The sequence below is a fragment of the Oncorhynchus keta genome, unplaced genomic scaffold, assembly GCF_023373465.1.
Source record: "Oncorhynchus keta strain PuntledgeMale-10-30-2019 unplaced genomic scaffold, Oket_V2 Un_contig_14811_pilon_pilon, whole genome shotgun sequence".
NCBI classification, from domain to species: Eukaryota; Metazoa; Chordata; class Actinopteri; order Salmoniformes; family Salmonidae; genus Oncorhynchus; species Oncorhynchus keta.
Genome location: NW_026278964.1, coordinates 144,685 through 164,027, shown reverse-complemented (window position 1 = coordinate 164,027; position 19,343 = coordinate 144,685). Strand labels below are relative to the sequence as shown.

The following is a 19,343-nucleotide window of genomic DNA, read 5'->3' as shown; positions in this document are numbered from 1 at the left end:
CACACACACACACACACACACACACACAGGGAGGGAATGTTGTGTTTGTTTAATATTGTTTCAGGACTTTGAAAATGGAAATAAGGATTTGCCTATGGATTATTAAAACAACAAACATACATTGAAAAATGGGAGGAGAAATGACTAGAGACAGTTTTGTTTAACTCACAGACCAGGACCCATGAGTACCTCTTACCTTTGTCCAGTAGAAAAGTCTGCCTCTCTGAACAGTATAGGATGACCCATAGACCGCTCACTCTTCATGGACAGACACAGCTGGGTACAGGGGAGGCTGGTCTCTCCTGCTTGATTGGACTTCAACACAACAGAGACAAACATTCTGTCTCTCATCTACTCTGAGCTCAGATGGAGAAACATACTGTAAAAGAGTTTCATTCCAAAACGCTATATATCCGTTTTCAGAAATGTTGGTACATTGACTTTGATGGTTGAAAGGACTCTGAACAACAGTGTCCTGACGAGAGAGCACATGTTCTATTCCAGGTGAAATTTTGCCTCATTGTCATGGATTTATCCAAATAAATGTCACTAGAAAACAGCTAAAACAAATGGAATTGCAGCTACTTTGCTGTTATTCTGGCTGCACTCTTTGACGTGACTGTAAGTTATCTGTAGTTGTCTAGCTAGAAAGGGCAAGAGATAAGAATGTTACCACCCAGTATGGCAATGGATCATTGAGAACAAACGACTGGGTCTCATCCATAGATACAGAACAAAAAGACTTAACGACTGGGTCTCATCCATAGATACAGAACAAAAAGACTTAACGACTGGGTCTCATCCATAGATACAGAACAAAAAGACTTAACGACTGGGTCTCATCCATAGATACAGAACAAAAAGACTTAACTACTGGGTCTCATCCATAGATACAGAACAAAAAGACTTAACGACTGGGTCTCATCCATAGATACAGAACAAAAAGACTTAACGACTGGGTCTCATCCATAGATACAGAACAAAAAGACTTAACTACTGGGTCTCATCCATAGATACAGAACAAAAAGACTTAACTACTGGGTCTCATCCATAGATACAGAACAAAAAGACTTAACTACTGGGTCTCATCCATAGATACAGAACAAAAAGAATTTACGACTGGGTCACGTCTCTGGCAACCGAACCAATAGAAAGTAACCATGAGCAATCATTTCTGATGAAAACAAATGTGATCGGGATACAGCATTTTGGAAATAAACTCTTCTTATGAACAAACTTGTCATCTCACCTTTTAGCTGTGGTGTCATGTTCCCCAGAGAGTCTCATTTTAGAGGCAGGGCCCCCCTCCTCTCTCTCCCCAGAGATACTCATTTTAGACCGCTGACAACTAAACAGAGATCCAGCATGTTGGTTGTGATTAACACAGTGACAACTAATTCTTGAATGTCAATTGTTCATAATAATTCATAATAATTCATTCATAATTCATTTTATTTCATTCAGAAATAAAAACATTTACTAACAGACACATCGAAACAGTCAGATGATTTAATGAATTCACATGATTATGGAGTTGTGACATCTCTTCCCCATGGTAACTGTCAATAATAATAATAATAGTCACTGTTTGTTAAGGTAGTTCTAGACAGTGCAGCAACAATAATAATAATAATAATAATAATAGTCACTGTTTGTTAAGGTAGTTCTAGACAGTACAGCAACAATAATAATAATAATAATAATAATAAGTCACTGTTTGTTAAGGTAGTTATAGACAGTACAGCAACAATAATAATAATAATACTAATAAGTCACTGTTTGTTAAGGTAGTTCTAGACAGTGCAGCAACAATAATAATAATAATAATAATAATAAGTGCAGCAAACAATAATAATAATAATAATAAGTCACTGTTTGTTAAGGTAGTTCTAGACAGTACAGCAACAATAATAATAATAATAGTCACTGTTTGTTAATTCTAGATACAGCAACAATAATAATAATAATAGTCACTGTTTGTTAAAAAAGTTCTAGACAGTGCAGCAACAATAATAATAATAATAGTCACTGTTTGTTAAGGTAGTTCTAGACAGTGCAGCAACAATAATAATAATAATAATAATAATAGTCACTGTTTGTTAAGGTAGTTCTAGACAGTGCAGCAACAATAATAATAATAATAATACTGTTTGTTATAATAGTCACTGTTTGTTAAGGTAGTTCTAGACAGTGCAGCAACAAATAATAATAATAATAGTCACTGTTTGTTAAGGTAGTTCTAGACAGTACAGCAACAATAATAATAATAATAGTCACTGTTTGTTAAGGTAGTTCTAGACAGTGCAGCAACAATAATAATAATAATAGTCACTGTTTGTTAAGGTAGTTATAGACAGTGCAGCAACAATAATAATAATAATAATAATAATAGTCACTGTTTGTTAAGGTAGTTCTAGACAGTGCAGCAACAATAATAATAATAATAATAATAGTCACTGTTTGTTAAGGTAGTTCTAGACAGTGCAGCAACAATAATAATAATAATAATAATAGTCACTGTTTGTTAAGGTAGTTATAGACAGTGCAGCAACAATAATAATAATAATAGTCACTGTTTGTTAAGGTAGTTCTAGACAGTACAGCAACAATAATAATAATAATAATAATAATAGTCACTGTTTGTTAAGGTAGTTCTAGACAGTGCAGCAACAATAATAATAATAATAATAATAATAAGTCACTGTTTGTTAAGGTAGTTATAGACAGTGCAGCAACAATAATAATAATAATAGTCACTGTTTGTTAAGGTAGTTCTAGACAGTGCAGCAACAATAATAATAATAATAATAATAGTCACTGTTTGTTAAGGTAGTTCTAGACAGTGCAGCAACAATAATAATAATAATAATAATAATAAGTCACTGTTTGTTAAGGTAGTTATAGACAGTGCAGCAACAATAATAATAATAATAGTCACTGTTTGTTAAGGTAGTTCTAGACAGTGCAGCAACAATAATAATAATAATAGTCACTGTTTGTTAAGGTAGTTCTAGACAGTACAGCAACAATAATAATAATAATAATAGTCACTGTTTGTTAAGGTAGTTATAGACAGTGCAGCAACAATAATAATAATAATAATAATAATAGTCACTGTTTGTTAAGGTAGTTCTAGACAGTACAGCAACAATAATAATAATAATAATAATAATAGTCACTGTTTGTTAAGGTAGTTCTAGACAGTGCAGCAACAATAATAATAATAATAATAATAATAAGTCACTGTTTGTTAAGGTAGTTATAGACAGTGCAGCAACAATAATAATAATAATAATAGTCACTGTTTGTTAAGGTAGTTCTAGACAGTACAGCAACAATAATAATAATAATAGTCACTGTTTGTTAAGGTAGTTCTAGACAGTACAGCAACAATAATAATAATAATAATAGTCACTGTTTGTTAAGGTAGTTATAGACAGTACAGCAACAATAATAATAATAATAGTCACTGTTTGTTAAGGTAGTTCTAGACAGTACAGCAACAATAATAATAATAATAGTCACTGTTTGTTAAGGTAGTTCTAGACAGTACAGCAACAATAATAATAATAATAACAAAAAGACTTAACACTGTTTGTTAAGGTAGTTCACAGTACAGCAACAATAATAATAATAATAATAATAATAATAGTCACTGTTTGTTAAGGTAGTTCTAGACAGTGCAGCAACAATAATAATAATAATAGTCACTGTTTGTTAAGGTAGTTCTAGACAGTGCAGCAACAATAATAATAATAATAATAGTCACTGTTTGTTAAGGTAGTTCTAGACAGTGCAGCAACAATAATAATAATAATAACTGTTTGTTAAGGTAGTTCTAGACAGTAGCAACAATAATAATAATAATAATAGTCACTGTTTGTTAAGGTAGACAGTGCAGCAACAATAATAATAATAATAGTCACTGTTTGTTAAGGTAGTTCTAGACAGTGCAGCAACAATAATAATAATAATAATAATAATAGTCACTGTTTGTTAAGGTAGTTCTAGACAGTACAGCAACAATAATAATAATAATAATAATAAGTCACTGTTTGTTAAGGTAGTTCTATAGACAGTGCAGCAACAATAATAATAATAATAATAATAGTCACTGTTTGTTAAGGTAGTTCTAGACAGTGCAGCAACAATAATAATAATAATAACTAATTCTAGACATAGTCACTGTCACTGTTAAGGTAGTTCTAGACAGTGCAGCAACAATAATAATAATAATAATAATAGTTCTAGACAGTGCAGCAACAATAATAATAATAATAGTCACTGTTTGTTAAGGTAGTTCTAGACAGTACAGCAACAATAATAATAATAATAATAGTCACTGTTTGTTAAGGTAGTTCTAGACAGTGCAGCAACAATAATAATAATAATAGTCACTGTTTGTTAAGGTAGTTCTAGACAGTGCAGCAACAATAATAATAATAATAATAATAGTCACTGTTTGTTAAGGTAGTTCTAGACAGTGCAGCAACAATACTAATAATAATAGTCACTGTTTGTTAAGGTAGTTCTAGACAGTGCAGCAACAATAATAATAATAATAGTCACTGTTTGTTAAGGTAGTTCTAGACAGTGCAGCAACAACAATAATAATAATAATAATAATAGTCACTGTTTGTTAAGGTAGTTCTATGCAGCAACAATAATAATAATAATAGTCACTGTTTGTTAAGGTAGTTCTAGACAGTACAGCAACAATAATAATAATAATAACTAAGGTAGTTCTACAGTACAGCAACAATAATAATAATAATAAACTCACTGTTTGTTAAGGTAGTTCTAGACAGTGCAGCAACAATAATAATAATAATAATAATAGTCACTAATAGTTATACTGTTTAATAATAGTCACTGTTTGTTAAGGTAGTTCTAGACAGTGCAGCAACAATAATAATAATAATAATAATAGTCACTGTTTGTTAAGGTAGTTATAGACAGTAAGCAACAATAATAATAACTGTTTGTTAATAGACAGTGCAGCAACAATAATAATAATAATAGTCACTGTTTGTTAAGGTAGTTCTAGACAGTACAGCAACAATAATAATAATAATAATAATAGTCACTGTTTGTTAAGGTAGTTCTAGACAGTGCAGCAACAATAATAATAATAATAATAGTCACTGTTTGTTAAGGTAGTTCTAGACAGTGCAGCAACAATAATAATAATAATAATAGTCACTGTTTGTTAAGGTAGTTCTAGACAGTACAGCAACAATAATAATAATAATAATAGTCACTGTTTGTTAAGGTAGTTCTAGACAGTACAGCAACAATAATAATAATAATAATAGTCACTGTTTGTTAAGGTAGTTCTAGACAGTGCAGCAACAATAATAATAATAATAGTCACTGTTTGTTAAGGTAGTTATAGACAGTACAGCAACAATAATAATAATAATAATAGTCACTGTTTGTTAAGGTAGTTCTAGACAGTGCAGCAACAATAATAATAATAATAGTCACTGTTTGTTAAGGTAGTTCTAGACAGTACAGCAACAATAATAATAATAATAATAGTCACTAGTTCTAGACAGTGCAGCAGTAATAATAATAGTCACTGTTTGTTAAGGTAGTTCTAGACAGTGCAGCAACAATAATAATAATAATAATAGTCACTGTTTGTTAAGGTAGTTCTAGACAGTACAGCAACAATAATAATAATAATAATAGTCACTGTTTGTTAAGGTAGTTCTAGACAGTACAGCAACAATAATAATAATAATAATAGACAGTGCAGCAACAATAATAATAATAATAAGTCACTGTTTGTTAAGGTAGTTCTAGACAGTACAGCAACAATAATAATAATAATAATAGTCACTGTTTGTTAAGGTAGTTCTAGACAGTGCAGCAACAAATAATAATAATAATAATAATAGTTCAATAATAATAATAATAGCAACAATAATAATAATAAGTCACTGTTTATTAAGGTAGTTCTAGACAGTACAGCAACAATAATAATAATAATAATAATAATAGTCACTGTTTGTTAAGGTAGTTATAGACAGTGCAGCAACAATAATAATAATAATAGTCACTGTTTGTTAAGGTAGTTCTAGACAGTACAGCAACAATAATAATAATAATAAGTCACTGTTTGTTAAGGTAGTTCTAGACAGTGCAGCAACAATAATAATAATAATAGTCACTGTTTGTTAAGGTAGTTCTAGACAGTGCAGCAACAATAATAATAATAAGTCACTGTTTATTAAGGTAGTTCTAGACAGTACAGCAACAATAATAATAATAATAATAATAATAGTCACTGTTTGTTAAGGTAGTTATAGACAGTGCAGCAACAATAATAATAATAAGTCACTGTTTATTAAGGTAGTTCTAGACAGTACAGCAACAATAATAATAATAATAATAATAATAGTCACTGTTTGTTAAGGTAGTTATAGACAGTGCAGCAACAATAATAATAATAATAAGTCACTGTTTGTTAAGGTAGTTATAGACAGTGCAGCAACAATAATAATAATAATAGTCACTGTTTGTTAAGGTAGTTATAGACAGTGCAGCAACAATAATAATAATAATAGTCACTGTTTGTTAAGGTAGTTCTAGACAGTACAGCAACAATAATAATAATAATAGTCACTGTTTGTTAAGGTAGTTCTAGACAGTACAGCAACAATAATAATAATAATAGTCACTGTTTGTTAAGGTAGTTCTAGACAGTACAGCAACAATAATAATAATAATAGTCACTGTTTGTTAAGGTAGTTCTAGACAGTGCAGCAACAATAATAATAAAGTCACTGTTTGTTAAGGTAATAATAATAATAATAATAGTCACTGTTTGTTAAGGTAGTTCTAGACAGTGCAGCAACAATAATAATAATAATAGTCACTGTTTGTTAAGGTAGTTCTAATAATAATAATAATAGTCACTGTTTGTTAAGGTAGTTCTAGACAGTGCAGCAACAATAATAATAATAATAGTCACTGTTTGTTAAGGTAGTTCTAGACAGTACAGCAACAATAATAATAATAATAGTCACTGTTTGTTAAGGTAGTTCTAGACAGTGCAGCAACAATAATAATAATAATAGTCACTGTTTGTTAAGGTAGTTATAGACAGTGCAGCAACAATAATAATAATAATAATAATAAGTCACTGTTTGTTAAGGTAGTTCTAGACAGTGCAGCAACAATAATAATAATAATAGTCACTGTTTGTTAAGGTAGTTCTAGACAGTGCAGCAACAATAATAATAATAATAGTCACTGTTTGTTAAGGTAGTTCTAGACAGTGCAGCAACAATAATAATAATAATAAGTCACTGTTTGTTAAGGTAGTTCTAGACAGTGCAGCAACAATAATAATAATAATAGTCACTGTTTGTTAAGGTAGTTCTAGACAGTGCAGCAACAATAATAATAATAATAAGTCACTGTTTGTTAAGGTAGTTCTAGACAGTGCAGCAACAATAATAATAATAATAGTCACTGTTTGTTAAGGTAGTTCTAGACAGTGCAGCAACAATAATAATAATAATAATAATAATAATAGTCACTGTTTGTTAAGGTAGTTCTAGACAGTGCAGCAACAATAATAATAATAATAGTCACTGTTTGTTAAGGTAGTTCTAGACAGTGCAGCAACAATAATAATAATAATAATAATAATAATAATAATAATAATAATAATAATAATAATAATAATAATAATAGTCACTGTTTGTTAAGGTAGTTCTAGACAGTGCAGCAACAATAATAATAATAATAGTCACTGTTTGTTAAGGTAGTTCTAGACAGTGCAGCAACAATAATAATAATAATAGTCACTGTTTGTTAAGGTAGTTCTAGACAGTGCAGCAACAATAATAATAATAATAAGTCACTGTTTGTTAAGGTAGTTCTAGACAGTGCAGCAACAATAATAATAATAATAGTCACTGTTTGTTAAGGTAGTTCTAGACAGTGCAGCAACAATAATAATAATAATAATAATAATAATAAGTCACTGTTTGTTAAGGTAGTTCTAGACAGTGCAGCAACAATAATAATAATAATAATAATAATAATAAGTCACTGTTTGTTAAGGTAGTTCTAGACAGTACAGCAACAATAATAATAATAATAGTCACTGTTTGTTAAGGTAGTTCTAGACAGTGCAGCAACAATAATAATAATAATAATAATAATAATAGTCACTGTTTGTTAAGGTAGTTCTAGACAGTACAGCAACAATAATAATAATAATAATAATAGTCACTGTTTGTTAAGGTAGTTCTAGACAGTGCAGCAACAATAATAATAATAATAATAGTCACTGTTTGTTAAGGTAGTTCTAGACAGTGCAGCAACAATAATAATAATAATAGTCACTGTTTGTTAAGGTAGTTCTAGACAGTGCAGCAATAATAATAATAATAATAATAGTCACTGTTTGTTAAGGTAGTTCTAGACAGTACAGCAACAATAATAATAATAATAATAGTCACTGTTTGTTAAGGTAGTTATAGACAGTGCAGCAACAATAATAATAATAATAGTCACTGTTTGTTAAGGTAGTTCTAGACAGTGCAGCAACAATAATAATAATAATAATAATAATAGTCACTGTTTGTTAAGGTAGTTCTAGACAGTGCAGCAACAATAATAATAATAATAGTCACTGTTTGTTAAGGTAGTTCTAGACAGTGCAGCAATAATAATAATAATAATAATAATAATAGTCACTGTTTGTTAAGGTAGTTCTAGACAGTGCAGCAACAATAATAATAATAATAGTCACTGTTTGTTAAGGTAGTTCTAGACAGTACAGCAACAACAATAATAATAATAATAGTCACTGTTTGTTAAGGTAGTTCTAGACAGTGCAGCAACAACAATAATAATAATAATAGTCACTGTTTGTTAAGGTAGTTCTAGACAGTACAGCAACAACAATAATAATAATAATAGTCACTGTTTGTTAAGGTAGTTCTAGACAGTGCAGCAACAATACTAATAATAATAGTCACTGTTTGTTAAGGTAGTTCTAGACAGTGCAGCAACAATAATAATAATAATAATAGTCACTGTTTGTTAAGGTAGTTCTAGACAGTACAGCAACAATAATAATAATAATAGTCACTGTTTGTTAAGGTAGTTCTAGACAGTGCAGCAATAATAATAATAATAATAATAGTCACTGTTTGTTAAGGTAGTTCTAGACAGTGCAGCAACAATAATAATAATAATAATAGTCACTGTTTGTTAAGGTAGTTCTAGACAGTGCAGCAATAATAATAATAATAATAATAGTCACTGTTTGTTAAGGTAGTTATAGACAGTGCAGCAACAATAATAATAATAATAGTCACTGTTTGTTAAGGTAGTTCTAGACAGTGCAGCAACAATAATAATAATAATAGTCACTGTTTGTTAAGGTAGTTCTAGACAGTGCAGCAACAATAATAATAATAATAATAGTCACTGTTTGTTAAGGTAGTTCTAGACAGTGCAGCAACAATAATAATAATAATAATAATAGTCACTGTTTGTTAAGGTAGTTCTAGACAGTGCAGCAACAATAATAATAATAATAGTCACTGTTTGTTAAGGTAGTTCTAGACAGTGCAGCAACAATAATAATAATAATAGTCACTGTTTGTTAAGGTAGTTCTAGACAGTGCAGCAATAATAATAATAATAATAGTCACTGTTTGTTAAGGTAGTTCTAGACAGTGCAGCAACAATAATAATAATAATAGTCACTGTTTGTTAAGGTAGTTCTAGACAGTGCAGCAACAATAATAATAATAATAATAATAGTCACTGTTTGTTAAGGTAGTTCTAGACAGTGCAGCAATAATAATAATAATAATAATAGTCACTGTTTGTTAAGGTAGTTCTAGACAGTGCAGCAACAATAATAATAATAATAGTCACTGTTTGTTAAGGTAGTTCTAGACAGTGCAGCAACAATAATAATAATAATAATAGTCACTGTTTGTTAAGGTAGTTCTAGACAGTGCAGCAATAATAATAATAATAATAATAGTCACTGTTTGTTAAGGTAGTTCTAGACAGTACAGCAACAATAATAATAATAATAATAGTCACTGTTTGTTAAGGTAGTTATAGACAGTACAGCAATAATAATAATAATAATAATAATAATAATAATAGTCACTGTTAAGGTAGTTCTAGACAGTGCAGCAACAATAATAATAATAATAATAGTCACTGTTTGTTAAGGTAGTTATAGACAGTGCAGCAACAATACTAATAATAATAATAGTCACTGTTTGTTAAGGTAGTTCTAGACAGTGCAGCAATAATAATAATAATAATAATAGTCACTGTTTGTTAAGGTAGTTCTAGACAGTACAGCAACAATAATAATAATAATAATAGTCACTGTTTGTTAAGGTAGTTCTAGACAGTGCAGCAATAATAATAATAATAATAATAGTCACTGTTTGTTAAGGTAGTTCTAGACAGTGCAGCAACAATAATAATAATAATAATAGTCACTGTTTGTTAAGGTAGTTCTAGACAGTGCAGCAATAATAATAATAATAATAATAGTCACTGTTTGTTAAGGTAGTTCTAGACAGTGCAGCAATAATAATAATAATAATAATAGTCACTGTTTGTTAAGGTAGTTCTAGACAGTGCAGCAACAACAATAATAATAATAATAGTCACTGTTTGTTAAGGTAGTTCTAGACAGTACAGCAACAATAATAATAATAATAATAGTCACTGTTTGTTAAGGTAGTTATAGACAGTACAGCAATAATAATAATAATAATAATAATAATAATAATAGTCACTGTTAAGGTAGTTCTAGACAGTGCAGCAACAATAATAATAATAATAATAGTCACTGTTTGTTAAGGTAGTTATAGACAGTGCAGCAACAATACTAATAATAATAATAGTCACTGTTAAGGTAGTTCTAGACAGTACAGCAACAATAATAATAATAATAATAGTCACTGTTTGTTAAGGTAGTTCTAGACAGTACAGCAACAATAATAATAATAATAATAATAATAATAATAAGTCACTGTTTGTTAAGGTAGTTCTAGACAGTGCAGCAACAATACTAATAATAATAGTCACTGTTTGTTAAGGTAGTTCTAGACAGTACAGCAACAATAATAATAATAATAGTCACTGTTTGTTAAGGTAGTTCTAGACAGTGCAGCAACAATAATAATAATAATAATAGTCACTGTTTGTTAAGGTAGTTCTAGACAGTACAGCAACAATAATAATAATAATAATAGTCACTGTTTGTTAAGGTAGTTATAGACAGTACAGCAACAATAATAATAATAATAATAATAATAATAATAATAATAATAATAATAGTCACTGTTAAGGTAGTTCTAGACAGTGCAGCAACAATAATAATAATAATAATAGTCACTGTTTGTTAAGGTAGTTATAGACAGTGCAGCAACAATACTAATAATAATAATAGTCACTGTTTGTTAAGGTAGTTCTAGACAGTACAGCAACAATAATAATAATAATAATAATAGTCACTGTTTGTTAAGGTAGTTATAGACAGTACAGCAACAATAATAATAATAATAATAATAATAATAATAAGTCACTGTTTGTTAAGGTAGTTCTAGACAGTGCAGCAACAATAATAATAATAATAATAGTCACTGTTTGTTAAGGTAGTTCTAGACAGTGCAGCAACAATAATAATAATAATAATAGTCACTGTTTGTTAAGGTAGTTCTAGACAGTACAGCAACAATAATAATAATAATAGTCACTGTTTGTTAAGGTAGTTATAGACAGTGCAGCAACAATAATAATAATAATAATAATAATAATAATAATAAGTCACTGTTTGTTAAGGTAGTTCTAGACAGTACAGCAACAATAATAATAATAATAATAGTCACTGTTTGTTAAGGTAGTTCTAGACAGTACAGCAACAATAATATAATAATAATAATAATAATAATAATAATAATAAGTCACTGTTTGTTAAGGTAGTTCTAGACAGTACAGCAACAATAATAATAATAATAATAATAGTCACTGTTTGTTAAGGTAGTTCTAGACAGTACAGCAACAATAATAATAATAATAATAATAATAATAATAATAATAATAATAATAAGTCACTGTTTGTTAAGGTAGTTATAGACAGTACAGCAACATTAATAATAATAATAGTCACTGTTTGTTAAGGTAGTTCTAGACAGTGCAGCAACAATACTAATAATAATAGTCACTGTTTGTTAAGGTAGTTCTAGACAGTACAGCAACAATAATAATAATAATAATAAGTCACTGTTTGTTAAGGTAGTTCTAGACAGTACAGCAACAATAATAATAATAATAATAATAATAAGTCACTGTTTGTTAAGGTAGTTCTAGACAGTACAGCAACAATAATAATAATAATAATAAGTCACTGTTTGTTAAGGTAGTTATAGACAGTGCAGCAACAATAATAATAATAATAATAAGTCACTGTTTGTTAAGGTAGTTCTAGACAGTACAGCAACAATAATAATAATAATAAGTCACTGTTTGTTAAGGTAGTTCTAGACAGTGCAGCAACATTAATAATAATAATAGTCACTGTTTGTTAAGGTAGTTCTAGACAGTACAGCAACAATACTAATAATAATAGTCACTGTTTGTTAAGGTAGTTCTAGACAGTACAGCAACAATAATAATAATAATAATAAGTCACTGTTTGTTAAGGTAGTTCTAGACAGTACAGCAACAATAATAATAATAATAATAATAATAAGTCACTGTTTGTTAAGGTAGTTATAGACAGTGCAGCAACAATAATAATAATAATAATAATAATAAGTCACTGTTTGTTAAGGTAGTTCTAGACAGTGCAGCAACAATAATAATAATAATAATAAGTCACTGTTTGTTAAGGTAGTTCTAGACAGTGCAGCAACAATACTAATAATAATAGTCACTGTTTGTTAAGGTAGTTCTAGACAGTACAGCAACAATAATAATAATAATAATAAGTCACTGTTTGTTAAGGTAGTTCTAGACAGTACAGCAACAATAATAATAATAATAATAATAATAAGTCACTGTTTGTTAAGGTAGTTATAGACAGTGCAGCAACAATAATAATAATAATAATAATAATAAGTCACTGTTTGTTAAGGTAGTTATAGACAGTGCAGCAACAATAATAATAATAATAATAATAATAGTCACTGTTTGTTAAGGTAGTTATAGACAGTACAGCAATAATAATAATACTAATAAGTCACTGTTTGTTAAGGTAGTTATAGACAGTACAGCAACAATAATAATAATAATAATAATAATAATAAGTCACTGTTTGTTAAGGTAGTTATAGACAGTGCAGCAACAATAATAATAATAATAATAATAATAATAATAGTCACTGTTTGTTAAGGTAGTTATAGACAGTGCAGCAACAATAATAATAATAATAATAAGTCACTGTTTGTTAAGGTAGTTATAGACAGTGCAGCAACAATAATAATAATAATAATAGTCACTGTTTGTTAAGGTAGTTATAGACAGTACAGCAACAATAATAATAATAATAATAACAATAATAATAATAATAATAAGTCACTGTTTGTTAAGGTAGTTCTAGACAGTGCAGCAACAATACTAATAATAATAAGTCACTGTTTGTTAAGGTAGTTATAGACAGTACAGCAATAATAATAATAATAATAAGTCACTGTTTGTTAAGGTAGTTCTAGACAGTGCAGCAACAATAATAATAATAATAATAAGTCACTGTTTGTTAAGGTAGTTATAGACAGTACAGCAATAATAATAATAATAATAAGTCACTGTTTGTTAAGGTAGTTCTAGACAGTGCAGCAACACAAGGCCACGTCTCACACTTATTTGTATTCATTAACAGTAGGCTATTATCTATCAATCTGTTATTTTGTAAACAAATCTGAAAATGTAGACTGAAGGGCTAAAATGGGAATGATTGATCTGAGGGGGAAATACATTCATACATTCAGAAAGCAACAAGTAAGATCATTTATGTTATGTAATGTAGGCTAGGTTATAATGTACAGTCACACACACCTTAGCCAAATACATTTAAACTCCGTTTTCACAATTGCTGACATTTAATCCCATAAAAAAATCTTCGGTCAGTTAGGATCACCACTTTATTTTAAGAATGTGAAATGTCAGAATAATAGTATAGGGAATGATTTATTTCAGCTTTTATTTCTTTCATCACATTCCCAGTGGGTCAGAAGTTTACATACACTCAATTAGTATTCGGTAGCATTGCTTTAAATTGCTTAATTTGGGTCAAACGTTTCAGGTAGTCTTCCACAAGCTTACCACAATAATGGTGTTCATGTTGGCTTGCAAACCTCCCCCTTTTCCTCCAAACATAACGATGGTCATTATGGCCAAACAGTTCTATTTTTGTGTCATCAGTCCAGAGGACATTTCTCCAAAGAGTACAATCTTTGTCCCCATATGCAGTTGCAAACTGTAGTCTGGCTTTTTATGGCGGTTTTGGAGCAGTAGCTTCTTCCTTGCTGAGCTGCCTTTCAGGTTATGTCGATATAGGACTCGTTTTTACTGTGGATATAGATACTTGTACTTCTTTCCTCCAGCATCTTCACAAGGTCCTTTGCTGTTCTGGGATTGATTTGCACTTTTCGCAAAATAGTACGTTAATCTATAGGAGACACAATGCGTCTCCTTCCTGATTGGAATGACGGCTGCATGGTCCCATGGTGTTTATATGTGCGTATTATTGTTTGTACAGTTGAACGTGGTACCTTCAGGCGTTTGGAAATTTCTCCCAAGGATGAACCAGACTTGTGGAGGTCTACAATTTTTTTCTGAGTTTTTGGAGGATTTCTTTGACTTTCCCATGATGTCAAGCAAAGAGGCACTGAGTTTGAAGGTAGGCCCTGAAATACATCCACAGATACACCTCCAATTGACTCAAATAATGTGATTTAGCCTATCAGAAGCTTCTAAAGCCATGACATAATTTTCTGGAATTTTCCAAGCTGTTTAAAGGCACAGTCAACTTAGTGTATTTAAACTTCTGACCCACTGGAATTGTGATACAGTGAATTATAAGTGAAATAATCTGTCAGTAAACAATTGTTGGAAAAATGACTTGTGTCACAAAGTAGAAGTCCTGACAGACTTGACAAACTATAGTTTGTTAACAAGACATTTGTGGAGTGGTTGGAAAACTAGTTTTAATGGCTCCAACCTAATGTGTATGTAAACTTCTGACTTCAACTGTATAATAGTGGTTTATTAGTGCTATTTCATATAACAATATAGGCCTTCCAGTGCCAGGACAGAGCAGGTAGCCTAGACCTGATATTTTTCACATTTCCAACGAGACCATCAGGTTGTCAGCATGATAAGAGATCATATATCAAACCTACTCTGACTATTGAATGTCTGACAACGACCTAACTTTATAATATAGTTCAACGACCTAACTTTATAATATAATATAGTTCTATGTAGTCTAGACTTACCAGTCTGCTCGTCTTTCCTTCAAATCAACACATTTATCCGACTTCTTGCAGAGAAATGTGTCCCACAGTTTCAACAGCCATTTTGAAAGTGTGTTAGGTCACAAACCTACTTTTAATTTCATATGAGGAAACTGGTGCGGCCGCCTGTTTTCTTGCAGAAGAAGTAGACTCTCTCATATGAGGAAACTGGTGCGGCCGCCTGTTTTCTTGCAGATGAAGTGGACTCTCTCATATGAGGAAACTGGTGCGGCTGCCTGTTTTCTTGCAGAAGAAGTGGACTCTCTCATATGAGGAAACTGGTGCGGCTGCCTGTTTTCTTGCAGATGAAGTGGACTATCATAGGGAACTCATTCAACCAGCCTAAACAGCAGTAAATATAACATGTCAAATGGTGAAAAGAGAATCCTGTCGTCCTAATGAAGCCATGTGCATTAAAGACAGATATACTGCTACACATGTAGGATCTTCATTTCAGTCAGTTTGCTGCAGCAGGAACATAATCCTGAAGCAACAGGACATTTATATTATTATGTGGATTATAATTAATGGACATTTATATTATTATGTGGATTATAATTAATGGACATTTATATTATTATGTGGATTATAATGAATGGACATTTATATTATTATTATTATAATTAATGGACATTTATATTATTATGTGGATTATAATTAATGGACATTTATATTATTATGTGGATTATAATTAATGGACATTTATATTATTATGTGGATTATAATTAATGGACATTTATATTATTATGTGGATTATAATTAATGGACATTTTTCAAAAGTGGAAATTACAAACTTCAGAAGCCTTTTTAACCTTCAAATATCAAATCAAATTGTATTTGTCACATTATGAATACAACAGGTGTAGAGACCTTACAGTGAAATGCTGAATACAACAGGTGTAGAGACCTTACAGTGAAATGCTGAATACAACAGGTGTAGAGACCTTACAGTGAAATGCTGAATACAACAGGTGTAGAGACCTTACAGTGACATGCTGAATACAACAGGTGTAGTAGACCTTACAGTGACATGCTGAATACAACAGGTGTAGGTAGACCTTACAGTGACATGCTGAATACAACAGGTGTAGGTAGACCTTACAGTGAAATGCTGAATACAACAGGTGTAGAGACCTTACATTGAAATGCTGAATACAACAGGTGTAGGTAGACCTTACAGTGAAATGCTGAATACAACAGGTGTAGTAGACCTTACAGTGACATGCTGAATACAACAGGTGTAGTAGACCTTACAGTGACATGCTGAATACAACAGGTGTAGGTAGACCTTACAGTGACATGCTGAATACAACAGGTGTAGAGACCTTACAGTGAAATGCTGAATACAACAGGTGTAGGTAGACCTTACAGTGAAATGCTGAATACAACAGGTGTAGGTAGACCTTACAGTGAAATGCTGAATACAACAGGTGTAGAGACCTTACAATGAAATGCTGAATACAACAGGTGTAGGTAGACCTTACAGTGAAATGCTGAATACAACAGGTGTAGGTAGACCTTACAGTGACATGCTGAATACAACAGGTGTAGGTAGACCTTACAGTGAAATGCTGAATACAACAGGTGTAGGTAGACCTTACAGTGACATGCTGAATACAACAGGTGTAGGTAGACCTTACAGTGAAATGCTGAATACAACAGGTGTAGGTAGACCTTACAGTGAAATGCTGAATACAACAGGTGTAGGTAGACCTTACAGTGAAATGCTGAATACAACAGGTGTAGGTAGACCTTACAGTGAAATGCTGAATACAACAGGTGTAGGTAGACCTTACAGTGAAATGCTGAATACAACAGGTGTAGAGACCTTACAGTGAAATGCTGAATACAACAGGTGTAGAGACCTTACAGTGAAATGCTGAATACAACAGGTGTAGGTAGACCTTACAGTGAAATGCTGAATACAACAGGTGTAGAGACCTTACAGTGAAATGCTGAATACAACAGGTGTAGGTAGACCTTACAGTGAAATGCTGAATACAACAGGTGTAGGTAGACCTTACAGTGAAATGCTGAATACAACAGGTGTAGGTAGACCTTACAGTGAAATGCTGAATACAACAGGTGTAGGTAGACCTTACAGTGAAATGCTGAATACAACAGGTGTAGGTAGACCTTACAGTGAAATGCTGAATACAACAGGTGTAGGTAGACCTTACAGTGAAATGCTGAATACAACAGGTGTAGAGACCTTACATTGAAATGCTGAATACAACAGGTGTAGGTAGACCTTACAGTGAAATGCTGAATACAACAGGTGTAGTAGACCTTACAGTGACATGCTGAATACAACAGGTGTAGAGACCTTACAGTGAAATGCTGAATACAACAGGTGTAGAGACCTTACAGTGAAATGCTGAATACAACAGGTGTAGGTAGACCTTACAGTGAAATGCTGAATACAACAGGTGTAGGTAGACCTTACAGTGACATGCTGAATACAACAGGTGTAGGTAGACCTTACAGTGAAATGCTGAATACAACAGGTGTAGAGACCTTACAATGAAATGCTGAATACAACAGGTGTAGGTAGACCTTACAGTGAAATGCTGAATACAACAGGTGTAGGTAGACCTTACAGTGACATGCTGAATACAACAGGTGTAGGTAGACCTTACAGTGAAATGCTGAATACAACAGGTGTAGGTAGACCTTACAGTGAAATGCTGAATACAACAGGTGTAGGTAGACCTTACAGTGACATGCTGAATACAACAGGTGTAGGTAGACCTTACAGTGAAATGCTGAATACAACAGGTGTAGAGACCTTACAATGAAATGCTGAATACAACAGGTGTAGGTAGACCTTACAGTGAAATGCTGAATACAACAGGTGTAGGTAGACCTTACAGTGACATGCTGAATACAACAGGTGTAGGTAGACCTTACAGTGAAATGCTGAATACAACAGGTGTAGGTAGACCTTACAGTGACATGCTGAATACAACAGGTGTAGGTAGACCTTACAGTGAAATGCTGAATACAACAGGTGTAGGTAGACCTTACAGTGAAATGCTGAATACAACAGGTGTAGGTAGACCTTACAGTGAAATGCTGAATACAACAGGTGTAGGTAGACCTTACAGTGAAATGCTGAATACAACAGGTGTAGGTAGACCTTACAGTGACATGCTGAATACAACAGGTGTAGGTAGACCTTACAGTGAAATGCTGAATACAACAGGTGTAGGTAGACCTTACAGTGACATGCTGAATACAACAGGTGTAGGTAGACCTTACAGTGAAATGCTGAATACAACAGGTGTAGGTAGACCTTACAGTGAAATGCTGAATACAACAGGTGTAGAGACCTTACAGTGAAATGCTGAATACAACAGGTGTAGAGACCTTACAGTGAAATGCTGAATACAACAGGTGTAGAGACCTTACAGTGAAATGCTGAATACAACAGGTGTAGAGACCTTACAGTGAAATGCTGAATACAACAGGTGTAGGTAGACCTTACATTGAAATGCTGAATACAACAGGTGTAGGTAGACCTTACAGTGAAATGCTGAATACAACAGGTGTAGGTAGACCTTACAGTGAAATGCTGAATACAACAGGTGTAGGTAGACCTTACAGTGAAATGCTTACTTACAAGCCCCTAACCAACAATGCAGTTTTAAGAAATACAAAAAAAGTAAGAGTTAAGAAAAACAAATTATTGAAGAGCAGCAGTAAATAACAATAGCGGGGCTTTATACAGGGTGTACCAGTACAGAGTCAATGTGGAGGCTATATACAGGGGATACCAGTACAGAGTCAATGTGGAGGCTATATACAGGGGATACCAGT

At 31.6% G+C, this 19,343-nt stretch overlaps 4 long non-coding RNA genes across 6 annotated transcripts; 3 read left to right on the top strand and 1 right to left on the bottom strand.

The window, feature by feature from the left end:
- Positions 1-202: 202 nt before the first annotated feature.
- On the bottom strand, positions 203-15,854 carry LOC127918775 (uncharacterized). The gene is made up of 3 exons (XR_008100775.1): positions 15,507-15,854; positions 1,250-1,348; positions 203-315 (listed from the first exon to the last, which is right to left on the bottom strand). It is a non-coding gene; the product is annotated as an uncharacterized LOC127918775 (long non-coding RNA).
- On the top strand, positions 2,777-9,946 carry LOC127918773 (uncharacterized). Of its 2 annotated transcripts, none has more exons than XR_008100773.1 (4): positions 2,777-3,004; positions 6,533-6,587; positions 7,273-7,888; positions 9,301-9,946. It is a non-coding gene; the product is annotated as an uncharacterized LOC127918773 (long non-coding RNA). The 2 variants fall into 2 exon arrangements; XR_008100772.1 differs by having other exon boundaries at positions 6,478-6,587.
- On the top strand, positions 3,052-4,491 carry LOC127918777 (uncharacterized). The gene is made up of 3 exons (XR_008100778.1): positions 3,052-3,126; positions 3,314-3,368; positions 4,471-4,491. It is a non-coding gene; the product is annotated as an uncharacterized LOC127918777 (long non-coding RNA).
- LOC127918776 (uncharacterized) lies at positions 11,792-13,128 on the top strand. 2 transcript variants are annotated; one of them, XR_008100776.1, is made up of 3 exons: positions 11,792-11,850; positions 12,304-12,368; positions 13,015-13,128. It is a non-coding gene; the product is annotated as an uncharacterized LOC127918776 (long non-coding RNA). The 2 variants fall into 2 exon arrangements; XR_008100777.1 differs by lacking the exon at positions 13,015-13,128 and adding an exon at positions 12,712-12,825.
- Positions 15,855-19,343: the final 3,489 nt, after the last annotated feature.